Here is a 17815-nt window from a genome sequence, read left to right on the forward strand (position 1 = left end):
GTGCCTGCTCTATGTTGCCAACTGATCAAGCGCCTTGTCGATATTATCGTATCTGCCAGTCTTTCTGATTCATATAATGCTACAATTCGCAATACGACCTCCTACTTCATTGCGGAATATGTAGTAAGCGAAGCAGCAGAGGAGGCTGACCTACTTGTTCCGCTCCGTATAGGGCTGCACCAAGTACGTGCGGCAGCCAAACTTTGCTGACTGTTAGTGGAGACGTGCTACGCACAGTGGATGAATTGGCTCATCGCGAGGACTCCATTATTACAGCTGCTCATGACTGCGATACCGTGCTGCGCAGTCGCAAAAGGCAGCCGTGATGACCGCATCTGAATGACCACACTACACCACACCCACTTTCAAGGAATATCAAAATTACTTCCCATGGTGTTCCACATCTTAAGACGCATGCACTTCATTCACGGTAAATGTCGTACATTCGGCCGCCAAAAATTAAAAAAAAATAAGAAGACTGTCAATCGGGGTTATAACAGTTGTAATGATAGTGCCTCGGACGCAATTTATACGCAAGTGTGGAAGCTTAGACGACGGGCTTCCTTACATTTTATTCCGATCACAATTATATGGACACTCCAAGCGCATTTCTGCCGTCGTCGTGGACGTCACCGTGAGGTTCCGTATAAACTCCAAGGGCAATAAATCATCGCCGCGCGCCCTGTGCTGTATGCGCGAGTGAAAGCGTACGAGGGTGAGCCGGTGATTGCGGCTCAATCTCGGGTACACAAGGGAAGAAAGCGGGAAGGAAGCGCGCCGTCTTCCGTCGCGCTCAACGCTCCGGCGGGAGCGTAGGGAATGGAGGGGGGGTGGGCGTCCTACTTCGGGCGGCCCGCTCTATCTTGAAAGCCATCTGCGACGGGACACAGTCCGACGTGCGCAGTGTTTTCGCGGCTTAGTTCGCGTTGATGCAAGACGCAGCACGAAGGTCAATTCACTCGCTGCCGCCGCGCTTCATCACCCCAGCGTTTTGACAGCGAGTTTCCGAGGTCCTGGAGTGAGATGTCTTCATGTTTGCTTGTGCGCGCGTGACACCATGCTCGTTGATTTAGTTATTAGGCCCATGTTAACAAGTTTATGAGCCCGATAAAACTTCTATCGATTCTTGCTTCGTATAGCTGTCCACTAATTTGCTATTGCAATCGATGCTTCGCCTTTCGGGCGAAACTGCGACTTTTTCTTACCGTGTGCAGTTCTACGCCCATACCAAACATACAATAGGCTGGTAAACTCAAAGACACTATTTGTACAGGGCAATGTAATCATAAGCTTGCAGAAAAACAAACTACCAAGTGGCAGAAATCTGCGGCGAGAAGCTGCCATACATTTCGACTGACGCACGACGTCGTCTCGTGTTCCTGTAAGGCCCCGATCAAGGCAGGAGGTCCAGGAGCACCCGATGCTGCCCTGCCTGCGGCACGGGCGGTGCAAGACGGCAAGGAGGTGCCTCCGATAGCGACTAGCGGCGGGAGAAAGCGATAGTTCCCGGACGGCATTCGACGAAGCGGAACGGCGGCTGCGTGCCGCCCATCGTCTCGTGTAGCGGCTCGCCGCAGCCGCTTCCGTGGATCGTGACCGGACTGAGCTGCGCGCACTCACCGCAATTTTTCCGAGCAACGGGAAAGTGCTTCCCTGCATTAGCTGTCCGCCGGTTCACATTTGTTTTTTCTTCTTTATTTGACATCGCAAAGCGTCGATTACAAGATTGCGAGTGGAGAGTCTGGTGTAGGTATGCAGCCTCACTCGTTTGCACTATAGCCTATACGTGGTCTCTCGCTCTTCTGTTTTGTCGTATCGCTTCATACTCAGCCTGCGCAACTTCGAACTTTTGGCTGTCGCATCAGTTCACTCTTTTTTGGCGCACCTTAAATGCTGGAGGCATGGTGGACCGTGTCGTCGGTTGCTCTCTTTTTCGCTTTAATCGACTGCGTGGCTTGAAATCGCGCGATAAATGTTCATATTGCAGCGATGCGCATATATTCATAATTTCGTTCAAGCCCCGAAACTGTGAATCTGAAAGATAAGTTGGCTGCCCGAGCAGCATACTCCCGTTTACTACATTTATTATGCTAGGTAAATTTTGCGTTACCGTTCTTCCTTTGTAGACCTATACTACGGTCTAAATGAAACCCGATTATATTTAATATTGATACTGGCACAATGCGAGGTAGCCGAGGCATGCGCAAGGCAAAGTTCTCCAGTTGTCAGTAAAAGGACTTCTCTCTCTCTTTCCTTGGCAGCATTAAGTACCGTAAAAATGGTGGTGGTGGTGGGCATGAAGATGATGATACTTAGTGTCGGAGCCCTCTTTAAATGGTACGGCGACAAATATTCACCTAGCCAGCTTGAACTAATCCGGTTTGCTACATCTTTTGCAGTCTATGATTTTACCTATGTCCACTTTATATTCTCTATTTTCATTAAAACCTCTGTCTCTATATGTAAAGTTACCTATATGTCTGCAACAGCCCTCCTCCATCTCTTCCCGGTATTGTATTTTTTTTCACCAATACTCTAAACGTGTCTTGCCTATCTCGACGACGGATCAGTTAACTGGTTACCGAGCAAAACACAAATTATTGACAAACGACATAATTTGCGCATTGTGGAAATGTCGAATCATTAAGTTAAGGCTGTTGAGCAGAAAACAGGACGGGCGCTGACGTTCAAGTGGAAGAGGCCAATGACAAGCGGCGCCACTAGACGGCTACAGTCTATATCAATGTAGTTATTCTAAACTCAGACAAATCGGAGCACCACCATGTTTCATAAATTACTTTTACGCGCGATATAGCGCTGTTACAGAATCACACGAGAAATAGAGGCATGCAGTGGGCGAGCGTCTTACCATGATGTATACTGTGCAGCATGCCTGTGCTTCAAGAAAAAAGAAAGTGCGTCGAAAGTTCTGTGCAAGCAATTTCTGCAGGGGCGCCATTACGCCAGCTGTTATACCATAGAGGTCGACCTTTCGGCCATGTTGTACATACGAGCGGGAGAACAGCTCTCTCGATCACTGCCACGTGTAGGTCAGCTGTAAAGTCTGAGAAAGCTTTTGCATTAATCGGCGACATGCGTATTCCGTCGCTCGAAATCGTTTTCTTGATGCAGGTGCGAATTATTGCCCCCTGCGGCCCCCGCTAATTTGTTATGACGTCATGATAAATATAACGAGTCTTACGATTGTCCACTTCCTTAACGGAAACGATGCGTTCAAGACGTATTATCAGGTAAACATTTGACTCCTTTGGGAAATTGTCGAATGTGTTTTCAGTGTGCGTAAGAGAGGTTATATATGCCTGTAATGTTGTAATGATATTATATAAAACAAAATGTATCTGCAACTCTACAGGCGATTCGCTGAATACGAATATCATCTGGAATCTGCATGCTACAATGTCGACCGATAGCCAACTCTTCCCGCTGTCCTCAGTTAGGTGATCTGAGCTATATATACAGAGGATAACAAATGCTGGATGTCGATGCAAACCACTGGACCTGTCGCCAAAACGTGGTCTGGAGCTATCTTCCTCTTTTTTTTTTTTTCTTTTTTTATCCCGGAGCCCCGCAATGGCGCATAATCGCAGATGCGCAAATTGCACCTTCTGCTTTTCCTCCTTCTTAACGCGAAGTCGCACGCCATTTCTGGTGGACCTATTTAGAAGGTATTGCGAAAAGCACCCGGCTATCCGCCAAATTCACGGATCATGTGATCTCACGATTAGGCTCGGAAATTTTCCACAGAGGAACTAGAAAGACGAGAGGTCGATGAAAAGAGGCGATCGTGCCCTCTTTCATTCGTTCTTGAGTATATGTGCCAGCCGGGAATTAATGCGACAGATTCATCATACATGAAAAGGAACGCAAGACGACGACGAAACGACGATCGACAACAACAACACCATCCAGTGTGGCCAATCCCCTTCATGGGTACGAGCGATGCTTCGAGGCATGCAGCAACAATCACAGCGTACGAGATAGCAGAAAACAATTACAATGCCAAAAAAAAGGCAATATGCGCGGTTTGCTATGAAAAGATCAAACGCTGTTGGGGTTGGCGGCTCTGTGAATTTGTGCTTGTGCGTATGGACTGCAGCGATGGCGAAATGGTCGAGCGTATGCCTCGTATGCGAGAGTTACTCAGGCCGAATCCCAGTGCTGCCGGGAACCCGCTGGTTTTTCTAATGGGTATCGAAATGACCCCCAGCTCGGTGCTCGGCATATTTATAAGGGCTTTCATCTCGAAAGGGGGCCTATAAAGATTTGAAAGGTATCGACGCCCCTTGTCCCACCACAGCAATGGTGAAATAGTCGAGCATCCGCCGCTGCTGTGGGAGGCAGACCATAGTGCTGCCGCCGGGTAAAAACCGGTAAAATAGGTACAAGCGCACTCCCGGACCGGTGCTCGGCCAATGTACAAGGAAGCCAACGCACGAGCACTTGCACAAGCAAATCCTTCCGGGAGCTCGCTCTGTCACGCCGTCCGGATCACGTCGCACTGGTCTGAATTGCGGGGTTATTAACGCTGCTCTGCCATGACGTGGTCGTGGAGCGGCTAAACGCTCGTTTAGATTCCATGACGCTCGTTACTGCGAACGTTCTTGTTTTCTGCGAAAATTCTTTTTCTTCTTTCTGGGGTATTACGTACCAAAAGGTTTCTAAAATGTTACATATTCTACCCGTATACCATACTAATTACACGATGCATAGAACCCGGCGACTACGCCGCAGCGTAACAGAACGGACGGACGGATCGATGGCCGGAGCAATGCCTCTTTCAAGCTCTCATAGGCACAATAAAGTGAAACACTAAACCAGTTTAGACCAATAAAGTATTTTTGGAGAACTATATTTTCGTAATTTTTTTTCCCGTAAGACATTGATTGCTAGAAGAACAAAGGAAAGCCAGACTCATATTCTTCGAATTTCATGTGATGCACGGGGGAGGGGGTTCCTCTCGGCGCTTGTCTTGGGCCTTAAGGAATCAAAGAAAACATTTGTGCGACAGAAAGCAATTGAAAGTTTAAACCGATTATTAAGACGTGATCACATGTACGTGAACTAGCAGCATGGCATCCGCAGCCCAGCTGTGACCATATGACGTGCTCCGTGAATGACTTGGTGCAAACCGCTTGGAAAGAAACCAATACGGCTTTTCAGTTGCTTGAAATGTAGTGCCAGAGCACCCTTAAATTCCGTAAGGTGTAGGTTTCGCACTTAATGGAGCACGTAAGTAAGCAAGGGTGCAGAAAGTAAGGGTAAAGTAAGGGTGCAGAAAGCGTGTTTTGATATCCAACTCACGTTCGAGGGTGTTGTTCGCTGTGTAGGCCGGAGCACACGCCGTGAAAATGAATGACGTCACGGCGAGTTGGCGCGCAAACTTCAAGGCGGCTTCGCCATCCTTCCTTTGTTTTCGTGTCTTTTTGCGCTTACCATGCCACCTCTCACGGTAAGAGTGTTTTTCTTTCTTTTTTTTTGTGTTGTAGAAGTGTAATTTAGTGTACAGTTCGGCTTATTCGGTCTTTCGTGTCCCTTTAACTGCTGTCGCAGTATAAAGAAGAAGAAAAAAAAAGAGAGAAAAAACTGAGCGTTCTTTTCTGTAGTTTATCGCTTCCTGGTTGTCTTATCCCTATGATCATCATGGGCAGGTATTACATAAGGATTCCTTTCGCGCGATTCTATTCTTTCCTTATCGTTCACCCCCCAAGAGTCACGCATGGCCGGTCGTGGAGCAACGTTATACTAACGAAGCGCGAAAGGCATTGCATTGTAATAGAATCGTTGCATTATGCGGGCCACGTTTTTAGGCATCGCCGCAATCCTGCAGTGAAAAAACATCATTGGGCAACAGTGGTAGCCACGCCAGGCATCAGCGATGTCAGCAGCAACACCACAGAAAGGCAGTTGCCGCGGGGGGGGGGGGGGGGGGGGAATTATAAAAAGCTTTTTTAAAGCTCGCTCTCTGGGCTGCATTTTCCGTTTCTTTTCTTTTCGCTTTGCATTCTTTTCGGCATTCATCATTGGATCGCGCGAATCCGTGGCCCCGCTATATTGCCGGGATCGGCCACTCGGCGGGACGGACCAAACTTGGATCGAAAAAGTCCTTACACCCGCTTTGTTCTGAACCCCAACCCCTGCTTTCGGTTTTGTTCCATTACATTCTAGACACTCTGCTTTCAAACTCTTGACACGCTTTTTGGGCCCGGTTTTTGGATTAGGGGATAATTGTGTTGCCATATTAACTGCCTAAACAGTATTGCCACTTAGGGGTGCTAATGTAGTTAAATGAGAGAGAGAGAAATTGAAGGGTGTGGTCGAGTGCTTATGTTTTTGTGTGCGTGCAGTATTTGATAAAATTGACGAACTATTCTGACGGGTTCTTTGGACACTAAGGAGAACTATGAATGCAATAAGGTAGAAACCTGGGTTGGTTGTTATACCATAGTTCAGATTGTTCAGTAACCAGCGCTTAGCACACGGAAAAAATAAGGGACGATGTGTGTGCCGCTCCTTTCTCTGTGCTTCGTCTAGGCGCTGAACCTCCAGATCCTGAAATAACCATTAAGTTGAGCTGTATTAGTGGATCGCGCTTCCACCATAATATTTGAAAAAAAAAAACGGCCATTATTTTTGTAAGCGGATACTTAATAAGCCAGAAAAGACGCAAAAGCGAGCGACCGGTGGCGACGCCGTATTGAAGTTGCGGCACCTGCACGCCCTGACGTCATAAATTGTGAAGGACCACATTGTATTATAAACGAGCCAAGAACTCCAGATAGCAAGTTTCAAGATTTTTTCCGCCGCCAAAACGGCGCAAACAGGGGAAGATACACGGAAATCTGTGACGTCACACGGACTTACCGGACCTGAGGTTTCAGCGCAATGTTAAAAAAAGAGAGATTTTGAAGTTCTTTTTTTATGACAACAAGCGTTTTCTCGTCAAAATAACGACAATAAAATTTTTAAACAAGAGTTTACCCGTCTAAAGTGATTTATTGTTGCTCTTAATTCAGCGCCCCTTTAAACTCGGGGGAGCTATAGCACTCTTGGAAAAAAAGTCGCGTCAGTTACTAATAAAAAGCTAATAACTGTTTGTGACAAAATTAACTGAGATTTAAGTAAGGGCAGTTAGTAATGGCGCCGGTAGTTGCATTTACTACCCGAAAGACGTGGTGCTTGTGGGACTAGCAAATGTAGTCAGTCTACAAACAACATATACAGGGTAATCATTTTTAAGTTTTATAGAATGTTTAAAAATAGCCTGTTGCAGATAACATAAATCTAGTCCTTAAGCGTGATTATTCAAAGAGGCTGACATTACTTATACGAGAAAGCGAAATGCATATTCAACTAATTAACAAAAATTCATTAATTATATTTTGAATTAATTACTTTATGGCACATATTTGAATTGACAAATTGTTGCCGGTGAGTTCGCAAGGCGATAATACCACTTGAAATGAATTCAAGAATGACGCCAGTTTGGAGAAATGCGCCATCAAACTTGCCCTAAAAATGCAATGTTGTTCCACTTACGTTTTTCACATAACGCTCTTTTATGTATTGAAGCACAAAAGTAACTGAAATGCCAATGTATATAGTTTCCCGCACTGGGAAATATATCGAAACTGATGTCATCCTGGAAATTCATTTCAAGTGGATACGTCTTACAAGCTCACCGGCTAAAATTCGTAAATTGCAATATGTGCCGCAAAGTAATCAATTAAGAAGTTAACTAGTCAGTTTTCGTTAATTAGTTGAATATGCGTTCCGAGTTTTCGTACCAGTAATGTCCACCTCTTCGAATAATCTAGGTCAAGGACAAGAATTGGGCTACCTGCCACATACGATATTTAAATATTCCATATAACTTGAAAATGATCACCCTGTATAACATAATGGATAAGTGGCATTTGCTACAGAATTCAAATAGTGGGGCCAGTTTTGCTTATAATCGGCGCTTCAATTGCCAAGAAATAATTAGGTGACTCCTGTTTTGTAAGTGTATTATGAACAGCATGAAAAAAAAAAAGAACACGTGGATCACATAACCACAAAGTTATGGGATATTTACAATACCATCAAATAAAGGTACATAAAGGCCATGGCCGGAACATTTTTCTGCTACATGCAGTGAAATAAGATTTGGCTCACATGTTCACAGTAGCCTCGTTAACCGATCGGCAACGTGTGATAAACGTAGTACTGCCTAGAAAGAAACAAACGACAAAGGAGAACAACACATTACAGAATACAATGACCGGGTCGCTACACACGACATGTTTCTAATAACGACCTGATGAATATATACAGGGTATCCCAACTGTCATGCACCAAAATTTAAAAAAGAGCAATTTCGTTACTGGGAAAAAACCTAGTAACGCAATTTCTCTTTTAAAAATCTTGGTGCATGATAGTTGGGAGATCCTGTAGAGTCGTAACATTTAGGAGCACAGGTTGTACCAGTGGGCACCTATGTATTTGGATAAATTAACAAAGTAATGAACCTACATTTGTATAGCGTACAGATTGTACATATGTGCGCCACAACGCAGCACATAACTACTATTAAGCCAGCATACTGATATAAACTATAACTTGCCTAAACATCGCAGCTTAATAAACCACGGGTGAGGCGAGGTACTAGCTTTTACTAACTTAGTAAAGGCACCACTTACTCAGTTGGAATTATCGAAGGTAGTAAATAGCTGCACCCTCCTCGCAATATAGGGGGCTTCATCATGAGGTGGTTTGTCGCGGTATGCTTTTTCACGTATATCTAGGACCGTTCTGTGCATGAAATACGCGCGAGCTCATGTAGCCTGTCATTGACATCGCTCGAGATGATGGCGAGACGATAGCGAAAGCGCCGGACAATTCGCGATTCCACTCCCCGGTTCGCACTCTGCGCAACACAACGAAGATCACGATCCAGTCTAATTTCAGACGCACCAAAGCATTGAAATCCCGACAAAAGCGTTTCTACACAAGTTCACGAACATACGCGGGACGCAACCGTCACCTCGCTGACGAAAGGCGCTTTTAGGAAACTTGCTCCGCGACGCATAATTTCTATGGTGTACTGGCACAGACAATGTCACCAACTGATTTAAGGTTAAACAAAATTAAATTCTGGGGTTTACCTGCCAAAACTACGATCTGATTATGAGGTACGCCATAGGTGGGAACTCCGGATTAATTTCGACCACCTGGGGTTCTTGTGCACCCATTAAAAAATACGCACGGCGCACGGGCGTTTTTTTTTTTTTTTTTTTTTTTTTGGGATTTCGCCTCCATCGAAATGTGGCCGCCGCGGCAATGCCAAATCCGCTAAGCAACCACGGCGTTCGAAAGTTTCATAGTCGGGTTCGCAGCGCTGGTTTTATTTATTATTTTTTTTTCGAAAAGACACGCGTAGGGGGCTGTCCGCTGTGGTCCTATACTCGAGGATTTCGACACAGCCGACACGTTTGAGACCTGCGCCGCTATCCACGATGGCATCGCCAGCCAAGCGACCGAGGAGCATCGTTCGAGAATATTTGCTGGCCTCTGCGGGTAATCGGCCTCCAGGCGTACCATTGCGCAAAAGCGGGGTAGCGCTCCCCCATGAAGGTGGGCCTGAAGGTATTGAAGTCAGCTGCAAGGTACAGACGACCATCCGGCCTCACGCGTCGGGAACGTTATAAAATTGCCAGTGCACTAGAGAGGCGCTGTTGCAGCTACACCAAACTTTCCCTTTCTCATGTCCACCAGACAACTTTATCGATTTTTTTTTGGTAATATTTTCATTGCGGGGTGTCTCGCTATACGATATTTTTGCTTTGTTTTGCGCGGTATCTTATTTAGATATAACTTCTTTTTGTGAACGCACGTTAGACTTATAATATACCTGCTAGAGAACCTCTAGAAATGTTATTTATCAATATGTTGGACGATTAATGTTTGGCATGATCCTGTTCCTCGCCTCTGTGAGAGTTTTGGTTATTATCAAAGTTCCTCTATTTCTTTCTTTCCAGTTTTCTCTATTTTCTAACCCTTTATTTCTTTTATTCTCAAAGTGTTTTGTTAAAAACTATGTATTGATATTCTTCTGGACATATTGGAAGCTTCTGGACATATTTTATTACGCCTGTCATGCGATTTGTGGCTGCTTGTATCGTGTGCTGTACTGTTGTAAGAAATCAGCATGCTAGAGCCTGCAGCGATTTATCCGGCTACAAACTCATTTTCTGCAGCGGCAGGCTCTCATACCGGACGCCGCCGCCATCTTCTCAGGAACAATTTTCTCACAGCGACGCGCACAACGTCTTCTTCGTCTACTGCAATATATAGTGACTCCGAAATACATCCACAGACCAGTGCTAACCTGTGAAGGATAACAAATAAGCTTTAGAATGGGCTAAGGATTGTGCAACGAACGAGGGAATGAATAATGATAGGCGTAACGTGAAGAAACAGGGAGACAGAGAGCAAACGGATGTAGCTGTTACTCCGGTAGATATAATAAAGAAATGGAGTTCGGTAGTTTATGTAATGCGTAGAGCAGATAACCGGTCGTCTACTAAAGTAATGGAATGGGTGTCCAAGGAAGGCAAACGTCGACGATGTGGTCTGATGGGATTACAAAACTTGGACGGGAGTCTTATAACTCAAGACAGAGGTGATTGGAGATCGCTCGAAGACGCCTTCATCCTGTAGTGGTCATAAAATAGGCTGCTGCATCTGGTCATGATAATTATGATGATTATGGTGAGCATGGAGCCGAGATTGAAGCGGTGGCCAGAAAAAGGCGGTATAACAGAAAGGACGGACCCAGCAAACCTAGTTTTTTGAGCTCTTGAATGCTGTCGCAGCGAAAAAAAAGAAGGAAAAAAAAAAGAAAGAAAAATGGTTGAGAGCTATAGCCAACTTGCATTACAGCGGTTCTTCATTTGTGGACGAAAGCGATATATGGAAAGTGACCTTAAAAATTGGTGGAAAAAATCAGCTATTCATTTCAACTACAGAAGATACCTGAACGCAAAGCTCTTGCGTAGGGAATATGCTTTAATTACTCTCACACTTTGTTCTATTGTCATTATTTGTTATCGTTTCATGCGTGTGTCTTGACGTGCAAGGCAAGCATTCACTTTGTTCCTATCATCGTTACCCAGTGACGGCTGTCAACTTCACCAAACTTTCCTTCTACGACAACCGAAATACTCCTATACGTGACCTGTCACAAGAAAGAATAACAGCTACATGCTTCAATATCGATATCGACGTAGTGGGTCCACGACCTTGAAGGGAGGAAGTGTACGGGAAGACGTCGCGCGTTGTTCTTCTCGCACAATGTTTCTAAGAGGAGGAACGGGTTTCTGGCACCTCACATATTGAAAAGAAGTCAGTTGAAACTTGAGAAGCACCTGGGAAGGTTTATAGCCGCTACAGCTCTTATAATTGGCGTGTGAGGTGTCAGCAACGAAGAGCAGACAGGTAAGTCAACTTCGTTGAGCCGCAGTTACCTGTCGCTTTGAAGTTCCCGCTGGTTCCGTAATATGCTCACTGTTATGTTCTTTCAGTTATGCTCACTGTGAGACCCGACATTTCATTACCAACTGAAACAAACGACAAGGTGTTTTGCTCATGTTGCGCGATGAGATTTTGAATAAAGACGCATTCAGGTTGACGCTGTGGATACTTGCAAAACTATAAGTATGAAGCCATTCGGTTTTTGTTCTGAATACGCATGCACGGACAGCTTGTGCGACCGGCTCCTGGTCTGAGAAAGCGAACGAAAGCAAGGAGAGGAGACCGAAACACGCGGGAACGTAGCAAGACTGAGACCTCAGGAATGTAAGAGTGAAGAGCCTCGTCCCGTCTCACTATCGGGGAGCACGGGTCAACTTGTCACCGTTCTTGAAACGCGAGACAGGCGCTTGTGTGCGCATTCTAGGAAGCGACCACTTTGCGCGAGCTCAAGCAGGAGTGATGGGGCGTCCGGCTAATGCTTGTCTTCGTTTTTGTTGCTGCGGACGTTTGTCCCCGAGAGCTGCTTTCTGGGGTCCAGCCGTGGTCGGTGGGGAGACAAGGGAGTATTGCCCTCTCCGAAAGACCTGCACGACGATGACAAAGGCCCGCTTTCCTGCTGAGCCGCGTCAGGAGGGGGGAGAAAGCGCGGCGGCCGCCTGAAATGTACTGCGCCGGCGGGCCGCAGATTCCGGCGGCGTTCCTGCAGGCTGGCTTTCTTGGGCAGCCGGGAAAAAGTGGCCTCTTTAAGGAGCCGGCCCGCCAGCAGCAGCAGCAGGGGAAGGGGGTCCCGTGACGTAGCCGGAAAGGGGCCTTCCTCCTTCGCGCCGGGTCGCTTTCGGCAGGCGGCCCATTCGCGCTGCGCTGGCGGCCAACGTCGCGTACGCCGACGGTAGCGCGCGCGCGCTGGGCTCGCCTCTCAAGGATAGTCGCGACGTCAGAGATCAGCGTTCGCGCGCCGTCGGGTCTGCCGGCCCACGGGACGACATGCGTCAACCACGCGGCCTGCGCTGAGCACAGGTGAGAAGGTGAGGCCGCGCCGATGGCCTCAACTCTTTCGCGGCGCTGCACTGCTCGGTCTAGTCGACGATGACTGCCTCCGAGGCCTCCCTCTGGCCTCCGCTTTGCTTTTACCCCGTTTCCGTTTATATGTCTTTGTTTTTTTTTTCTGTAGTTCACCAATTTTGTTTGACCACTAAACGCGCGTCCTGAGCCTTGGAGCGGTTTAACGGATATAAAATAGAGCCGCCCCCTAAATGTATTTCCTCGTGCTCACAAGTATCCCGTCCGATGCAGTACTCCCCGGCAGAACGATCCTGGATCACATGGATAACAGGTACGCCCATGTGCCCAGGTCATTCTCATTATATCCCGCCAGATTCGATGTTAAACATTGCAACGCAGAGTTTTTACCCGTACAAGTGTAACACCGTGGCCCTTCAGGAACAAGCGCGAGGCATCGCCCTATGGTGTACGGCGCTTTGCGAGTGACTTCGAATGAGGACATGCCTAGTAAGATATCGGCTTCACTTCCGGAGAAAGCGGAGCCCGCCGAGAAAGTGCTCCGCGTCGACGGGGCCGGCATCGTAGTGCCGGATTGCTCGGTAAACGTGAACGTTACTGGTAGCGATATCACCGGTACAATAGCCTCGTTTGTGTTCGACGAAGCGAGGGCGTGGATCTCGCGTTCGCGCACTTGCCACAGTCGGCGTTCTGCAAGTTTTTCTCTTCGGTGGTGAAACTAGGTTTTGTTTCGCAGTAGTCTGTGAGTGTGTGTAAAAAAAGCGATAACCACTGTGATGACCGACACAAGTCCGACGTGCATTGGACAGAATTGCTTTGTGCCAAGCAAATTGCTCAGCCATTTAAAAGCCACTTTTTCGTTCACAGCGCAAATGAGACAGCGTACGCATCTGCGCTATGTACGAGAGCGGCATGCGCGGTAAAGCGTTTTCTTAAAACTTTATCTGTGAAGTCAGAAACAATTAGTTCTGGTATGTCTCGGTTTTGATCGTACCTCCATTGCATGCCTTCTGAAACTCATGTCGCAGGTCGATAGTCGCGCATTTTTGTGGTTGCTGGAAAGTCCTACCTAAGCTTTGTGGAATGCAAGAATATTATACCCAGAGTACTGAGTTCACGGTCGCTTTTTGTCATATACAGCTAATGTTATTATTTGTGTCTGGTTAGAGCTTTTCCATAATGACAAACGCTGAAGTCCTATCAAAAAGTGTCGAAGCATTGATAAATAATGGGCACATTTGCTTAACTTTCGGGCAGTTGGCTCCTGTTCTTTCATCATCATTATGTTTTTTAGGCAATAAACAGAAACTCTTTGCATGGAATATTTCAAATTGCTGAGTAATATATATATATATATATATATATATATATATATATATATATATATGAACGAGCAGAAAGGGAACCGAGGGGCCCGATTTTTATTAATCATAACATAAGAAGTTGGAATACGCTAGCGCAAGACAGGGGTAATTGGAGATCGCAGGGAGAGGCCTTCGTCCTGCAGTGGACATAAATATAGGCTGATGATGATGATGATGAAGAAGCCAACAATATGTGGGTTTATTGACCAGTTGCCATCACCCAAAGAGATCACGTGCTCGTGACGCATGCGGCAGAAAGGATGTTCTACATCCGCCGCCTAGGTTTGTGAGTGGTGGCGCTGGCTAACACTCCCAGGGTTAGTTCTAGTTGTAAAACATAAATACCCCAGAAAGTGGATAGGAAAACGGCTCCGCGGTAGCTTAATGGTAGGAGCATCGCACGCGTAATGCGAAGATGTGGCATCGTTCCCCACCAGCGGACAATTGTTTTTTCATCCATTTTCAGTTCCATTAATTTATCATTTCTTTAATTCAATTAGCAAGTACAAGTAATTTCCCCTATGTTGTCCTTGGTGTCATTGTTTGTTTGCTTCTTATGATATATATATATATATATATATATATATATATATATATACGAGTGGTGTGTGGTGAGTACGAGCGTTATTGTCAATGCGGCGCTTTCTGACGCCCTGCCATGTCACGCTTAATAACGATCGCGGACCTCCCCCTGAGAAGAGCCTTTGAATCGACAAGCACGCGCACACTCGTCACTCCCCTCTCCCAGTGCATCGCTCAAGAGACGCGCGGCCCACCGGGCGCCTTCCAAGAAAAGATGTCCAGAAGCGGCTTCGGACCGGTCCAGCGTAACGATTGCACGTCTTACGACACTCACTGACGGGAGCGCGTATCTGCTTGCCGCCTTTCTGTCATTCGTTTCGAGTCTCTCTTTCTTTTTCTCTCGTATTTTTCTTTCACTATTCCCTTTTTTTTTTTTTCATTTTGCGTTGCCTGACCGATTGGATACGTGCCAGCGCATGAAAGCTTTACATAGTCACGAGTGAACGAGTTACGTGAGTTCCGGGTTCGCTTGAGAATACAAAATGGAACGCGAAGTACGGCCCAGAAGTAATAACAATAATAACGACAATCGTAAAAGAGAGAGAGAGAGCGAGGGAAAGAGAGAAAAGGGCGAGTGACAAGGCGAAACGCAAGTGTCTGCGAGCTTTCTCCCCGTTATACGACTGCACCAGAGGAGTGTCCCGCCGCTGCTTGGGCAGATATTTACGGCATGGTAATGCCGTGAACACGGACGGAGAGGACGCGGCTCTCTCGCCGGCGTTGTGCCCCCTTCTCCAAAAATGTCGGTCAGCCCTGCGGCGGCCGATTGCTTGTCGCCAAGCGCTTTTCCGGCTTTCCTGCCGGGCCGCCTCTAGACGACCTGCATGGAGCCGTTCTGTCGGAGACCGTTTTTCGCACGCGCTCTTCAAAACCCGTGATGATGCCGGAGAACTTACACCGACAACGGCGGCACGGGCAGAGCTGGACTGTTCACGGAGAGGCTCTAATGGTTCCGCCTGATGACAGTCTGTAGTTCTAGACCTCCTCAATGGAAGGCATTCAAACAGCTCACGTTGAGCTCATGAAAACGCTTCAAGATGTACAGGCGGCAACATTTCGTCTTTCGCGAATTCTTTTTTTTTTTTCTTTTTCTTGCTTAGTTTGTGATTACGGACACAGGTCAGTGTTGAACACGTGAGGGGCGTTGGCGCACAGAACAAGAAAAGCGTTTTCCCTTGCGAGGTGCTGAGTGGTTCGGCGTTTTGGTGCTTAGATTCATAGTGCAGATGATGAGTGTGATGTCACAAGCTGGCGGTCGCACGTAGATAGCATTGAATGCACGACAGAAAAGAAGAGTGAAAATGGCAGTTTTTGATGCTTTCCCAACCATCGCCAGTGCGGGGAATAACTTCGTGCGCCTCGCAGGATTTTGGGTCACCGCTGTTTCGCCTGTTTCGCCTCACATGATTTCTGTGAGGCGCCCAAATTTTTCACATCTTGCGCTGCGGTCGTTTGCACCGGGTAAGACATTTTCGAGGCTAGAAATAACGTTATAGAAATTATGTAGTAGATTAATGATCAGGCGTTGATGGTATGCGCTGTGATTGATGATGGGTGATTGCATAGACAGTATTCTGAAGCTGTAATAAAAGGCTCTATGTTCTTGCTTTCGGGAGAAAAAAATAGTTGCATGGCTGTTGATTCTGAAAGGCGGAATTTGATCTTAGCAAAACTTTAGTTCGCGCGCGTGCGTGTGCGTACGTGTCATTTACGTCATGCAGGATACGCTCCGCATGATGCGGAACAGACAGTGCCGGAATTGCGTCATGAATCGCGATGAATTGGTCGGAGGTGTTAATTACCAAGGTGTGGACGAATGGCATTCTTCTCGTGCAATTTGATCTTACTATCATTGTGCTAGGCATCGAACTTCTTCGAGGGCGAAAGGCCGTCGTTATGATCACGGCCAGGGATCGAAACCGGACTGCGACAAGCTGCTTATCTCGACTGGAGGCGGAGAGGAAAAAGCGGAAGGGGCAACGCAGAAGGAGAATTGTGATAGTAATCAGTTATACAAGCCGGATGCATATGTGAGACGTCACGTGAGTGAGACGTCGACACCGATGTTTTAGTTGTTATAATTTGCCTCTTTAATGTTACGTAATCATCTTTAATGTTACGTAATCATGTCACCTCGCCTCTCCCCTCATGTCATCAGTTTTCACCATGTTTTTTCTTCTTCCTTTATCCAAGAAAACAAAAACATACCATTGAAAGGTTGACTATGATAATAATAATAATAATAATAATTATAATAATAAAGTAAAAGAGCATTTGGTTCAGGTTCTCATTAGTTACTTAAGTCGTGGGGGTTGTTGTGTCCTACTATAAATGACATTTATTTAGGTTACAATTGAATATGCATCGGTGTTTTGCAGTGTTCAAATAGGGTTCATTAATGATCCAATTTTTGGGTCACCGCTGTTTCGCCTTTACATGAATGTCGTAGTTAATATCCCACTAACTTGTGCAATTGCGCTCTGTGTAAATGACAATATTTTTTTTTCTACTTTTCGTGGTTAATCTCAGGTTAAAGGAACTATGGAAATGACTAGCTAGATGTGAAGAACCTGCAACACAGAGAGCACAAAATAGATTATTCGTTTAGAATGATGGAGAACACTGCCCGACACCACTGCGCCAGCCATCGTCTTCCGGAGCCCTTCTTTAGGACATGTAGGCTTGACACGAGTTTAAGGAGTCATATATTTAAGGAAAGATGAGCGCGTGCAAAAAACAGCATTGTATATGTTTGAAGGTTTTCTGTAGGATAGCTGCAAACACTGTTCCCGTTGTCGTTGAAGAAATAAGCTCATTCCGCGCCTTCAACTGCCAAACGTTAATTGCCTAGTAATGAAATTACTGGATAATAATAAGTGCATCAAATAGCGCGAAAGGAATTATAAACCTAAAGAAATGTTCGAAATAAATGAAAGGAACTTCCCGCCGGAGTCATGGCATCATGTCTTGCATTATGTTCTTTTTCTTTTTACTTGTTATAATGTTTACTGGTGACAGTGACAGTGACAAGAACTTTTATTGGTCCTGAGAAACTGGCCAGGGAGAGCGGAAGGCTCCCTCAGGCCACTGTTTACTGGTGATATATTTTTTTATTGTAATATATGGTTGTAGTGCATGGTTTCTTCGACGATCACCAATGTTACACGTACGTTTGTCGGCGTCTTTGTTAGTCCCGTATGTAGGATATTTACTGCGGAGAGATTTAATCTAATGCTGAGCAGTATATTGTGTACGCGCGTTCGTTGTTCATCAGCCTCATGGTGTCTTGTGCTGTTTTTCTGGCCGTGAAAGGGCAA

At 46.1% G+C, this 17815-nt stretch overlaps 1 protein-coding gene across 1 annotated transcript in view; it reads left to right on the top strand.

Annotated features, from left to right (window-relative positions):
• Positions 1–12399: 12399 nt before the first annotated feature.
• LOC119463044 (uncharacterized) overlaps positions 12400–17815 on the top strand; it is a 70379-nt gene continuing 64963 nt past the window's right edge. Inside the window, exon 1 of the mRNA XM_037724106.2 lies at positions 12400–12549. The gene's annotated coding sequence lies outside the window, so the exon portion shown is untranslated. The remainder of the gene's footprint in view (positions 12550–17815) is intronic.

This window comes from Dermacentor silvarum, chromosome 1, assembly GCF_013339745.2.
Source record: "Dermacentor silvarum isolate Dsil-2018 chromosome 1, BIME_Dsil_1.4, whole genome shotgun sequence".
Classification (NCBI taxonomy): domain Eukaryota; kingdom Metazoa; phylum Arthropoda; class Arachnida; order Ixodida; family Ixodidae; genus Dermacentor; species Dermacentor silvarum.